This window comes from Chiloscyllium punctatum, chromosome 1, assembly GCF_047496795.1.
Source record: "Chiloscyllium punctatum isolate Juve2018m chromosome 1, sChiPun1.3, whole genome shotgun sequence".
In the NCBI taxonomy this organism is placed as follows: Eukaryota; Metazoa; Chordata; class Chondrichthyes; order Orectolobiformes; family Hemiscylliidae; genus Chiloscyllium; species Chiloscyllium punctatum.
Window position 1 is genome coordinate 77,192,978 of NC_092739.1, and position 12,747 is coordinate 77,205,724.

The following is a 12,747-nucleotide window of genomic DNA, read 5'->3' on the forward strand; positions in this document are numbered from 1 at the left end:
GAACTCACCGTTGCTGCACTCTTTTTAGAAAAGAATGTCATTGGTTAAAAATGAAGTTGCTCGAATATCAACCAATTCAAAACTTTTCCTTCATATATAATTGCAGGTTTTTACAGATTTTGATCCCACCCAATTTGCAGTATTCACCTCAGAGGTTTCTCATTTCCTGGAGACTCTCTTGCAACGACAAGAGACTCTTTAAAAAATTAAGGGTGCCATGTACAAAAGAGAATGTTTGGAAAATCTCACCGTTTCATGAATTGTGTGGAAATGTGGATCATATTGTTTTGATACAAACAACATACATCCCTTCCAGTTTTTCTTTCCTTTCAGACATTAGGAGCATATTCCAAAGCAGGACCTTTGCCTTTTAAGACCTTTCCTGTTTCACTATATTTATGAGTCACTTACAGACTTGTTCTTTTGTATTACCTGTATTTCAGGTTGCTATACACAATGGGAACCATTCTGTAGCCAGCCTTCTTGTGAATTGTGTAAGGAGGGAAGTGGAGAGGGTTTTAAACTAAAACATTGGGGCAAGGGATTAAATTTGGGAAGCTGTTGCAAATCAAAAAGAGAGTAGAGACAAAGCAAACTAGAAATAATAAATGGATCATGACATGAAGGGAGAAAGTGTAGAAATCTAAGAGGCAATCAACAGATACCACAAGTGATTACAAAAAAGTCATAAATTAACTGAAGTAGAAGGTACATATCTGAATGCACATATTAATCAAAACAGAACAGGTGAACTGATAGCATAAAGAGAATTAAATCAGCATGAACTAATAACCATTACAGAGATGTAGCTTCAGGCTAACATAGATTGGGACCAAATATTGCAAAAGATACATTACATTGAGAAATAGGGGCTACTGTTTAAAAATAAAGTGTTGCCCATTTCAGACAGAGAGGAGAATCTTTTTTTCTCACACAGGATTAAGTGTCTTTGGAACTCCTCCTCAAAAAGTGGTGAAAGCTGAATCTCTGAATATTTTTAAGGCAGAGGTAGATAGATTTGCACTAACAAAGGGTGAAGGGTTATCAGGTTATCCAGTTACAATCACAACTTGTACATCTTACCTTTATGTCTGATTTCCAATCACATTGAGTTACTTTGCACATGTATATGGACAATAACTCACCTTAATTTGCAGTGTTTTCCTTGATCACTGCACTAATTACGTGCTATCAGTTTGTTTCTTTGACATCCAGCGTTAATGAAAGTCCATCAAACATTAAGACAGATTTGTTGCCTTTAGGACCTACCACAAATAATGTACTTGCCAACCAACCCCATTCATTTTCTTAGCTATCCTCACAGGTGAGACCAGCCACAAGGCAGGCTTGACATCCTGTAAACCCTGGGGGACCTTCTGTTAAAAGGTTATTAGTTTTTTTTAGTATTCCCTGCTCAATTCACTTCATCACAAAGTTTTTGTCAGTATTTCAGTAATGTCAGTCGCCAACCGTTCACCCAGTTGATGATGAAAGCCTTATTTCTTCATGTCTTTGCCATTTCCAGACTCTATTACTGTAATCACATAACCATGCCAACAGCCATCTGTATGGTTTTATTCCCATTTATTTGACTAATAATGTTAATACGTTTAACAATAAGTTAATTTAAAAGTTGTCTTTTTTTTAGCCTTGTGGAAACAGAATTGGAGACCGAGAGTGGATAAAGATGCAGGAGGGTGGGGCAAGACCCACTGCTTCCTGCCTCTGATGGGAACTGGGGCTGGCCATCTTTGCCAGTGATAATTAGCCTAGATAACAGCCCATATGAACCATCCTGCACTGGTGCCAGTGTTTCACCTGGCAGAGCGATCCCTTTCCCACCTCCCCACAGTGACAGGGCCAATAGTTTCTTGCACAGTCAGTGACTGCCTGTGGAAGGGATTCTCCTCCATCCCAATGTTTTGATGTGCTTTGGAAATCTTCTTTGTAGGTCAGCGAGCCCTTGCACTCCCAACCTGCCTCAGCAATGCTCACTAAAGAGAGCAACAACACAATAGCAATGTTACTGGACTAATGATCCAGATGCTTGGATTAATGCTTTAGGAACAAAAGTTCATCCCCCGCCACACCAAATGGGACAATTTAAAATATAGAGTTAGAGAGTTAGAGGTACAGCATGGAAACAGACACTTCAGTCCAACACATCCATGCTGACCACATATCCAAACCTCATCTAGTCCTATTTGCCAGCATTTGACCCATAACCCTCTAAAACCTTCTTACTCATATACTCACCTGGATGCCTTTTCAATATTGAAATTGTACCAGCCTCCACCACTTCCTCTGGCAGCTCATTCCATAGGTACACCACCCTCTGTGTGAAAAAGTTGCCCTTTAGGTTCCTTTTATATCTTTCTCCTCTCACCCTAAAACTATGCCCTCTAGTTCCAGACACCCCCACCCCAGGGAAAAGACCTTATCTATTTATCCTATCCATGCCCCTCATGATTTTATAAACCTCTATAAAGGTCAGCCTCCAAAGCTCCAGCCCATTCAGACTCATCCCTCCAGCCCTGGCAACATCCTTGTAAATCTTTTCTGAACTCTTTCAAGTTTCATAACATCCTTCTAATAGGAAGGAGACCAGAATTGCATGCAATATTCCAAAAGTGGCGTAACCAATGTCCTGTACAGTCATAGCATGACCTCCCAACTCTTGTACTCGATGCACTGACCAATAAAGGAAAGCATACCAAACACTTTCAGATTAGATTCCCTACAGGCCCTTCAGCCCAAGTCCACACCAACCCTCCAAAGAGTAACCTGCCCAGACCCTTTCCCCAATTCTATATTTACCCCTGACTAATGCATCTAACACTATGGGCAATTTAGCAAGGTCAATTCAAATGACCTGTACATCTTTTGGAATGTGGGACAAAACTGGAGCACCCAGAGGAAACTCAAGCTGACACTGGGAGAAAGTGCAAACTCCACACAGATAATCTTCGAGGTGGGAATCGAACCCAGGTCCCTGGCGCTGTGAGCCACCATGCCACCTATTCACTATTCTATCTACCTGCAATCCAAGGTCTCTTTGTGGTTGGAGACTCCCAAGGCGGAAGTTGAGGCATTCTTCCGCCAGGCAGCAGGTTGCAAAGGTTTGGCGATGGAGCAGGGCCAGGATCTGCATGTCCTTTATGGAGTTAAAAAAGTGTTTGGCCATGGGGCGAAACCTCCAGAAACAGTTCTCCTTCCAGATCCTCCACTCCAGGATCAATGTGGATTTCGCCCATTTTCACATTTCTCCTCACTCCACCTTATCCCTGATCCAACCTTCCAACTCGGCACTGCCCTGTTGAACTGTCCCTACTTGTCCATCTTCCTTCCCACCTATCGGCACCATCATCCTCTCTAACTTATCACTTTCACCCTCACTTCAGCTACCTATCACACTCTCAGTTACCTTCCCCCCAGCCCCAACACCTCCCTTTTATCTCTCAACCCCTTTGTTCCACAAACCTCATTCCGAATGAAGGGTTTATGCCCGAAATGCTCCTTGGATGCTGCCTGTCCGGCTGTGCTTTTCCAGCACCACACTCTCAATCTTGTATGTTTACCCTATCCATGCCCTTCATGATTTTATGAACCTCTATAAGGTCACCCCTCAGCCTCTGACGCGCCAGGGAAAACAGCCTCAGCTTATTCAGCCTCTCCCTATAGCTCAAGTCCTCCAACCCTGGCAACATCCTTGTCAATCTTTTCTGAATCCTTTCAAGCTTCACAATGTCCTTCCAATAGGAAGGAGACAAGAATTGCACACAATATTCCAAAAGTGGCCAAACCATGCCCTGTACAGCCGCAACATGACCTTCCAACTCCTGTACTCAATATTCTGACCAATAAAGGAAAGCATACTAAACGCTTTCTTCACTATCCTATCTACATGCAATTCCACTTTCAAAGAAATATGAACCTGCACTCCAAGGTCTCTTTGTTCAACAACACTGCCCAGGACAATATCCATTAAGTGTATAGGTCCTGTTCTGATTTGCCTTTCTAAAATGCAGCAACTCCATTTAGTTGAATTAAATTCCATCTGCTACTCCTTGGTCCATTGGCCCATCTGATTAAGAAGGTAAAAACAATGACTGCAGATGCTGGAAACCAGATTCTGGATTAGTGGTGCTGGAAGAGCACAGCAGTTCAGGCAGCATCCAAGTAGCTTCGAAATCGACGCAGTGGTAGTCTGGTGACCATCAAGCCAGCGGATAAAGGGGGCGCAGTGGTAGTCTGGCGCACTGACCTCTACACTGCTGAAGCCAAACGTCAACTCGAGGACACCTCTTCGTACTGCCCCCTCGACCATGACCCCACCCCCCATCACCAAACCATCATCTCCCAGACCATACAGAACCTCATCACCTCAGGAGATCTCCCACCCACAGCTTCCAACCTCATAGTCCGGGAACCCCGCACTGCCCGGTTCTACCTCCTTCCCAAGATCCACAAGCCTGACCACCCTGACCGACCCATTGTCTCAGCATGTTCCTGCCCCACTGAACTCATCTCTACCTACCTCGACACTGTCCTATCCCCCCTAGTCCAGGAAGTCCACACATACGTTCGAGACACCACCCACGCCCTCCACCTCCTCCAAGACTTCCGTTTCCCTGGCCCCCAACGCCTCATCTTCACCATGGATATCCAATCCCTCTACACCTCCATCCGCCACGACCAGGGCCTCCAAGCCCTCCGTTTTTTCCTCTCCAGACGTCCCCAACAGTACCCTTCCACCGACACTCTCATTCGTTTAGCTGAACTGGTCCCCACCCTTAACAATTTCTCCTTTGAATCCTCCCACTTCCTCCAAACCAAAAGGGTAGCCATGGGCACACGTATGGGCCCCAGCTATGCCTGTCTCTTTGTTGGCTACATAAAACAGTTGATCTTCCGTAATTACACCGGCACCACTCCCCACCTCTTCCTCCGCTACATGGATGACTGCATTGGCGCCACCTCGTCCTCCCGCGAGGAGGTTGAGCAATTCATCAACTTCACCAACACATTCCACCCTGACCTTAAATTTACCTGGACCATCTCTGACACCTCCCTCCCCTTCCTGGACCTCTCCATCTCCATTAATGACGACCGACTTGACACTGACATTTTTTTTACAAACCCACCGACTCCCACAGCTACCTGGATTACACCTCTTCCCACCCTACCTCTTGCAAAAATGCCATCCCGTATTCCCAATTCCTCCGCCTCCGCCGGATCTGTTCCCAGGAGGACCAGTTCCACCACAGAACACACCAGATGGCCTCCTTCTTTAGACACCGCAAATTCCCTTCCCACGTGGTTAAAGATGCCCTCCAACGCATCTCGTCCACATCCCGCACCTCCACCCTCAGACCCCACCCCTCCAACCGTAACAAGGACAGAACACCCCTGGTGCTCACCTTCCACCCTACAAACCTTCGCATAAACCAAATCACCCGCCGACATTTCTGCCACCTCCAAACAGACCCCACTACCAGGGATATATTTCCCTCCCCACCCCTTTCCGCCTTCCGCAAAGACTGTTCCCTCCGTGACTACCTGGTCAGGTCCACGCCCCCAAACAACTCACCCTCCAATCCTGGCACTTTCCCCTGCCACTGCAGGAACTGTAAAACCTGCGCCCACACCTCCTCCCTCACCTCTATCCAAGGCCCTAAAGGAGCCTTCCACATCCATCAAAGTTTTACTTGCACATCCACTAATATCATTTATTGTATCCGTTGCTCCCGATGCGGGCTCCTCTACATTGGGGAGACTGGGCGCCTCCTAGCAGAACGCTTTAGGGAACATCTCCGGGACACCCGCACCAATCAACCACACCGCCCCGTGGCCCAACATTTCAACTCCCCCTCCCACTCTGCCGAGGACATGGAGGTCCTGGGCCTCCTTCACCACCGCTCCCTCACCACCAGACTCCTGGAGGAAGAATGCCTCATCTTCCGCCTCGGAACACTTCAACCCCAGGGCATCAATGTCGACTTCAACAGTTTCCTCATTTCCCCTTCCCCCACCTCACCCTAGTTCTAAACTTTCAGCTCAGTAACTGTCTCCTTGACTTGTCCGGACTTGTCTGACCTGCCTATCTTCTTTTCCACCTATCCACTCCACCCTCTCCTCCTTGACCTATCACCTTCATCCCCTCCCCCACTCACCCATTGTACTCTATGCTACTTTCTCCCCACCCCCACCCTCCTCTAGCTTATCTCTCCATGCTTCAGGCTCACTGCCTTTATTCCTGATGAAGGGCTTTTGCCCGAAACGTCGATTTCGAAGCTACTTGGATGCTGCCTGAACTGCTGTGCTCTTCCAGCAGCACTAATCCACCATCTGATTAAGATCCCATTGTAATCCGAGGTAACCTTCTTCGCTGTTTACTTCACCTCCAATTTTGTTGTCATCTGCAAACTTACTAACTATATCTCCTATGTTCACATCCAAATTATTTAAATAAATGACAAAAAACAGTGGATCCAGTACTGATCCTTGTGGCACTCCACTGGTCACAGGCCTCCAGTCTGAAAGGCAACCCTCCACCACCACCCCCAGTTTCCTACCTTCAAGCCAGTTCTCCCTGTATTCCACGTGATCTAACCTTGCTAACCAATCTGCCTTAAATGAACCTTGTTGAATGCCTTACTGACGTCCATATGGTTCATGTCCACCGCCTTGACCCTCATCAGTCCTCTTCATTACTTTTTCAAAAAACTCAATCAAGTTAGACAGACATGATTTCCCATGCACAAAGCAATCTTGACTATCCCTAATCAGTCCTTGCCTTTCCAAATATATGTAAATCCTGTCCCTCAGGATTCCCTGCAACAACTTGCCCACCACCGATATCAGGCTCACTGGTCTATGGTTTCCTGGTTTTTCCTTACCACCCTTCTTAAACAGTGGCACCACGTTTGTCAATCTCCAGTCTCCGGGCACCTCACCTGTGGCTATCTATGATACAAATATCTCAGCAAGGGGCCCAGCAATTTCTTCCCTCACTTCCCACAGAGTGCTCGGGTACACCTCATCAGCGCACGGGGATTTATACTTTTTACAATACCCAGCACCTCCTCCTCTCTAATATAGGCAATTGCTATTTATTTTCCCACATTCTATATCTATTAATAAATGTGGGAAAAGACTACCTCCCCTCTAAGGTTCCCTCCAAGGTACATACAATCCTGATTTGAGTTGTTGCTTTTAAAAAAAAACTCTCTTCAGTTCACTAATGTCTGTCAGAATGTAAATCTACCATCTTTATCCAGTCTAGCTTAGATGGAACTCAACACCCACAGCACAGTGGCTCAGTGGTTAGCACTGCTGTCTCACAACACCAGAGACCTGGTTCGATTCCACCCTTGGACCGCAGTGTGGAGTTTGCACAATCTCCCTGCGAGGGTTTCCTCCCCTAGTCCAAAAATATGGAAGCTAGGTGGATTAGCCATGGGAAATTCAGGTTACAGGGTTAGGGGATTTTGGTCTAGGTAGGATGGTCTTTGGGGGGTTAGTGTGGACTCGATGGGCTGACACACTGTGGGGATTCTATGAAATCTGATTGACACACAAGTGCCCTCTGAAATAGCCTCTGAAGTCATCCAATTGCTTCAAACCAGAAACAGAAAAATTAAACAAGGATAAAACTAAAAACAGGATGCAGCATGACATCAACTGTGCAAAATGACAATGACATACCCGGCCAGTCAATCCTTGAAGTGCTCCTCACTAATATGTGGGCACTTGTCCCAAAATTGTGACAGCTGTCCTACAGGAAAAATAAGCAGCCTGACACGGTCATACAAACACAATATCCCTGATACCTCTGTCACCATCTTGGCTGATGTCCTGCCCCATTGGCGAGATCATGGTGTCTTGGTAATGTCATTGGATTGGTAATCAGAACACCAGGGGACATGGGTTTGAACTCCAACATGGTAGGTGGGAAATATGAATTGAATTCAACAAAAATCTGTAATAGATGGCCAGCTTAAATGGTGATTGTGTAACCATTATAGTTTGTCATAAAAACTCAACTGATTCACAAAATTCATTTTGGGAAAGAAACCTTTCATCTTTATCTAGTCTGGCCTTTGTGTGACTCTAGACGCACAGCACTGTGCAAAAATCCTAACTTCCCTCTAGATGATTAAGGATGAATAATAAGTGCTGGCTTATTGCTTGGGCTGACTGTGACCCAGTCACATGATGTCAGATCAGACATGGCCATGGGAGCATCTTGCTGATTACCAACAATTGCTTTTCTGCAGCTGATGAATTGGTACTTCTCCATGTTGAATATAGCTTGGAAGACTGCACCAAGTTTGCACAAATCTACTCTGGGTGGGCTTTTAATGTCCATGTGCAGAATGGTTGATTTACAAGGGACCGGATCCTGACTGACATATTTGGCATACTAGGCTTACTGCAAGTGGTTTTATAAAATAAATTCTCTCATGGGATGTGGGAGTCGCTGGCTGGCCAGCATTTATTGCCCATATCCCTAGGTGCCCTTGGATGAAGGGCTTTTGCCCGAAACATTGATTTCGCTGCTCGTTGGATGCTGCCTGAACTGCTGTGCTCTTCCAGCACCACTAATCCAGCCCTTGGGAAAGTGTTGAGTTGCCTTTTTCAACTGCTGGAGTCTATGTGCTTGGGTGGGGAACCAAGAAATGGAAGAGTCTATTTAGTCCTGTTCTTCCCAATCTACCAGCCATAGAATAACATTATCACTTAAAGTAGTAACAACAGTAAAACAAGATTAAAAGAGAACATTGCAGAAACATATGGAAATTAATTATTAAAATTATAATATAAACTTTATGCACAAATGTACTTCCTAAAATATATTCTGCAATATTTAATTTAATAGCCTTTGCGCCTCACTGCCCAATTGTTATACAGCAAACCTGATTAACCAGTGTATTCAACTCAGATAACCTGGCAGCAGTTATTTCACTACAATTCTTTACTTACAAATAATTTTTTAAAAATCTTCACTAACAAATCTCTGGAGGTTTAGAAGCTGAGATATTTGGAGTCATGAGGATCCAGCAAATAGCTAAGGTATTCTGTAAATTTATAAGCACAATATACGTTGACAGCTGATTTTAAATGTAGAATAGACACCATTAGAAATGATGCACTCATACTTTAAGAAGATAAACAACCCTATCAATGACAAACAGAACTTGAGAGAGTGAGCCAAGGCAAAAGGATATAGTCAAATACTTTGAATCTTCCCATCTGCTTGATAATTTCTCAGCTCACAGTACAAAAAGTGTGCTGAACTTTTTTCATCTGAAAAGCTAATATTCTTTAGTGATGTAAAGTACTTCAGGCCCCTCCCAAAAGCCAAACAAACATTTCCTTTTTCTCCTCAACAATATGCAGGGAGCTCTGAAGGCGCCTTTGTGTTTAGAAAAGCACTGGTTCTAATTGCTCATGCATGTCCAGTAAGCACTCAGTAACCTCACAAGGAACTACAAACAGTTTATTGCTCAACCTCTTGCTCTTGCACCCACTTCTTCATTGAAGCCACTTTTCCTTCACAACTTCTTCAGGTTGTGAAGTCTGTTTTCGAAACATTCTTCCTACTCCTCTACTTAATTGCTGAATACAATTTTTCTTTTTAAAATATGCATCAGTTCACTTGTGTTATCAATGAGTTACTAAAAGCTGAATAACCAAGTGTCCTATTGTCATTTACAGATATAGAAAATTAAAACCATCAATACATTTAATTCAGATTTTCTCATACTAAGCACTAAATAAGTTTTCTAAAGTTTACTTGTTTTAACTCTAATCCAAAATAGATGATACAGAACACTTCTGTTGCCTTTACTTTGTAGCATTATTGTTGATTACACAGTCAAAAGCTCAGATAGAACGCAAGATAAATTAATTTTTTCCAGACGAAAAAATTAAACTGCTCTACTATCCCTCCCAATGCATCCAAGAAATTACTTTCTGAAGGAGCCAGAATGTCAAATCTTTACAAAAGCACAGAAGTAACCATCCACCTTCAATACTCTAGCACAAATAATTTCTACACATTCTCACTCTCATCCATCATTAATTTTACCATGTATATTCTATTAACCAATGGTAAGCCAGTAATAAAACCACATCATGAAATTGTTAACAATTAGATTTATGTGGTAGGAGAGAGAATGTCTAATCAGCTGGCATTTACATACTTAAGGAATTATTAGCAGTTGGAACTTCCATCAACTCACAGCAGAGTAATCCTTTCCCACCTTCTACTTGCTTAAAGAGCTACAAAACTGTGTGGGATTGAGAAGCAGAAGACAGCTCTAGGCTTTCCACAATCACAGCTCTGTTGTGGCTCAGAAAAACAGATCAGCGCAATTGAAAGAGCTTCAATATGTTTTGTACATGATCTAGCTATAGGAATGAAAAAGGCACAAATTTGTAACTCTACAGATACAAGTTAGTTAGTGGGGAATACACGTATTCCATTCAATCAACTTAGTGAGTTGACTTGTATCAAGGTCAGTCATACAGCAATCAATGAAAGATGGAGAGGTAAAATTGTACAAAATAATGACATTTATTTACACATGGTTCATAATGTAATGCTAATGATTAACAGCTGCAACTAGCTAGAGAGCAGTATTCAAGTACTTTTTACATTGCAAAAAAGCACTCTTGATAATGTGTGCTCATCTATAGACAGAAATTATGCATATAAATTTTCAGTTACCTTACAGAATTAGAATGAGAGAGAAAGACACTGATTGACAAGTTAGAAAGACAGAAGTAGTAGAATAGAGAGAATTAGTAATACAATAGCAATTTTAATATTCCAGCACACTAAAGGTGCCCCATGATTATGGCAGTGATTATGACGAGATCAGTCAGGTGGAGCTCATTGAATAGGAGTTTCATGATTGGACCAGATTAACCACCCAACCAGGGAGCCCTGTTGACAGATATAAACAGAAATGGCAAGGATTCTGTTCACTTGGAGAGCTGGGTCAGTGTCAAGGACTTCCCACATGCAATTAAAGGCTGACTTGGTGATGGTAGCCTCTGTGGAGTTATTTCAGAGAGAAAAGGGAAAATTGCCTAGTAGTTTGTTGAGACAGAATGCTAATTATATTATCAATGTACAAATGAAACTGACGTGGAACATGAGAAAGCAATTGGTTTTGCTAAGTCAGTAGATCAGCTTCATTGCATTCCCTGATCGAAAACGTTGATTAGAAATTCCAGATTAAGTGTTAATGACATCAGGGCATAAGAATTCAAGAGAAAAGAAGCAAATTGTTTTCTGTTCCATGTTGTGTGTGTGCAGGTGAGAAAAGAAGCAAATTCACATGACAGGCTGGTTAAGAAATGAACAGCTCATTAGATCCAGGACAACTTGGCAAATGGTCGAAGGGTAATTGATTTTGTGACTGGAACCCTGTGTCCTAGAGCGATCTTGACATGAATGCTAATCAGTAAATTTGCAGGTGACATGAAAATTAGTGATGTGGTAAACAGTGAGGAGGAATGCCTTAGATTACAGAAATATACAGATGGGCTGAACAGTGGCAAATGGAGTTTTATTCTGATATATGAGAGGGGGTGCATTTCGGGTGGACTAACAAGAAGTTCACATTGAATGGTAGGACGGCAGGAAGGACTGAGTGTGACAGGGACCTTGGTAGGTACATTCATAGATCCTTGAAGGCAGCAGGACAGGTAGATAAAGTGGATAATAACCAGAAATGTCATCACCCAGAAAGTGATGAGACTGTGGAATTTCTGCCATTGAAAACAGTTGAAGCCAAAACATGAAATGTTTTCAAGGAGTTAGATATGGTTCTTGAGGCTAAAGGCATCAAAGGGTATGGGGAGAAAGTGGGAACAGGGTATGGAGTTGGATGATGTGGCATGATCACATTAAATGGTGAAACAGACTCGAAGGGCTGAATGGCCTACTCAGAGTCAGAGAGATGTACAGCACGGAAACAGACCCTTCGGTCCAACTCGTCCATGCCCACCAGATTCCAAACAAATCTATCCCCCTTTGCGAGGTGGAAAGGGAAATGAGAAACTGGTGAAATCCACATTGATCCCATGTGGTTGGAGGGTCCCAAGGCAGAAGATGAGGCGTTCTTCCTCCAGGTGGCAGTTTGCAAGGGTTTGGCGATGGAGCAGGGCCAGGATCTGCATGTCCTTTGTGGGGCGGGGGGGGGGGGGGGGGGGGGGGGAGGGATGGGGCGGAAGAGTTAAATGTTTGGCTATGGGGCGAAACCTCCAGAAACAGTTCTCTTTCCGGATCCTCTGCTCCACACACTTGCAGCCCTGCACCGCCACCTACTCTCTCTCCAGTCAGCTCTGCACAAGCTCAGGGCCACATTCTTCCAGACCTGCAAAAGACCACTGCTTTTTTACATTCTCAGAAGAATCCACATATCCACCACCCTCTGGCCGAACACTTTAACTCACCCCCCACCCCCCCCCACTCCCCCAAGCACAGGCAGGTTCTGATGCTCCTCCATCACCAAACCCTTACAACCGGCTGCCTGGAAGAAGAACGTCTTAACTTCTGCCTTGGGATTCTCCAGCCACATGGGATCAATGTGGATTTCATCAATGTTTTCATTTCCCTCACTCCACCTTATCCCAGATCCAACCTTCTAACTCGGCACTGCCTTCTTGACCTGTCCATCTTCCTTCCCACCTATCGGCACCCCTCTCTTCTCTAACCTATTATGTTCACCC

General features: G+C 44.0%; 1 protein-coding gene across 5 annotated transcripts in view; it reads right to left on the bottom strand.

The window, feature by feature from the left end:
• The window catches only part of lnx1 (ligand of numb-protein X 1), a 220,510-nt gene that overhangs the window by 133,050 nt on the left and 74,713 nt on the right, over positions 1–12,747 (bottom strand). The window contains exon 1 of one of the 5 annotated variants that reach the window (XM_072569397.1): positions 250–361. The exons of 3 other annotated variants lie outside the window; for them this stretch is intronic. The gene's annotated coding sequence lies outside the window, so the exon portion shown is untranslated. Of the gene's footprint in view, positions 1–8; positions 74–249; positions 362–12,747 lie in introns of those variants that run through there. One more of the 5 variants, XM_072569404.1, reaches the window with a different exon arrangement.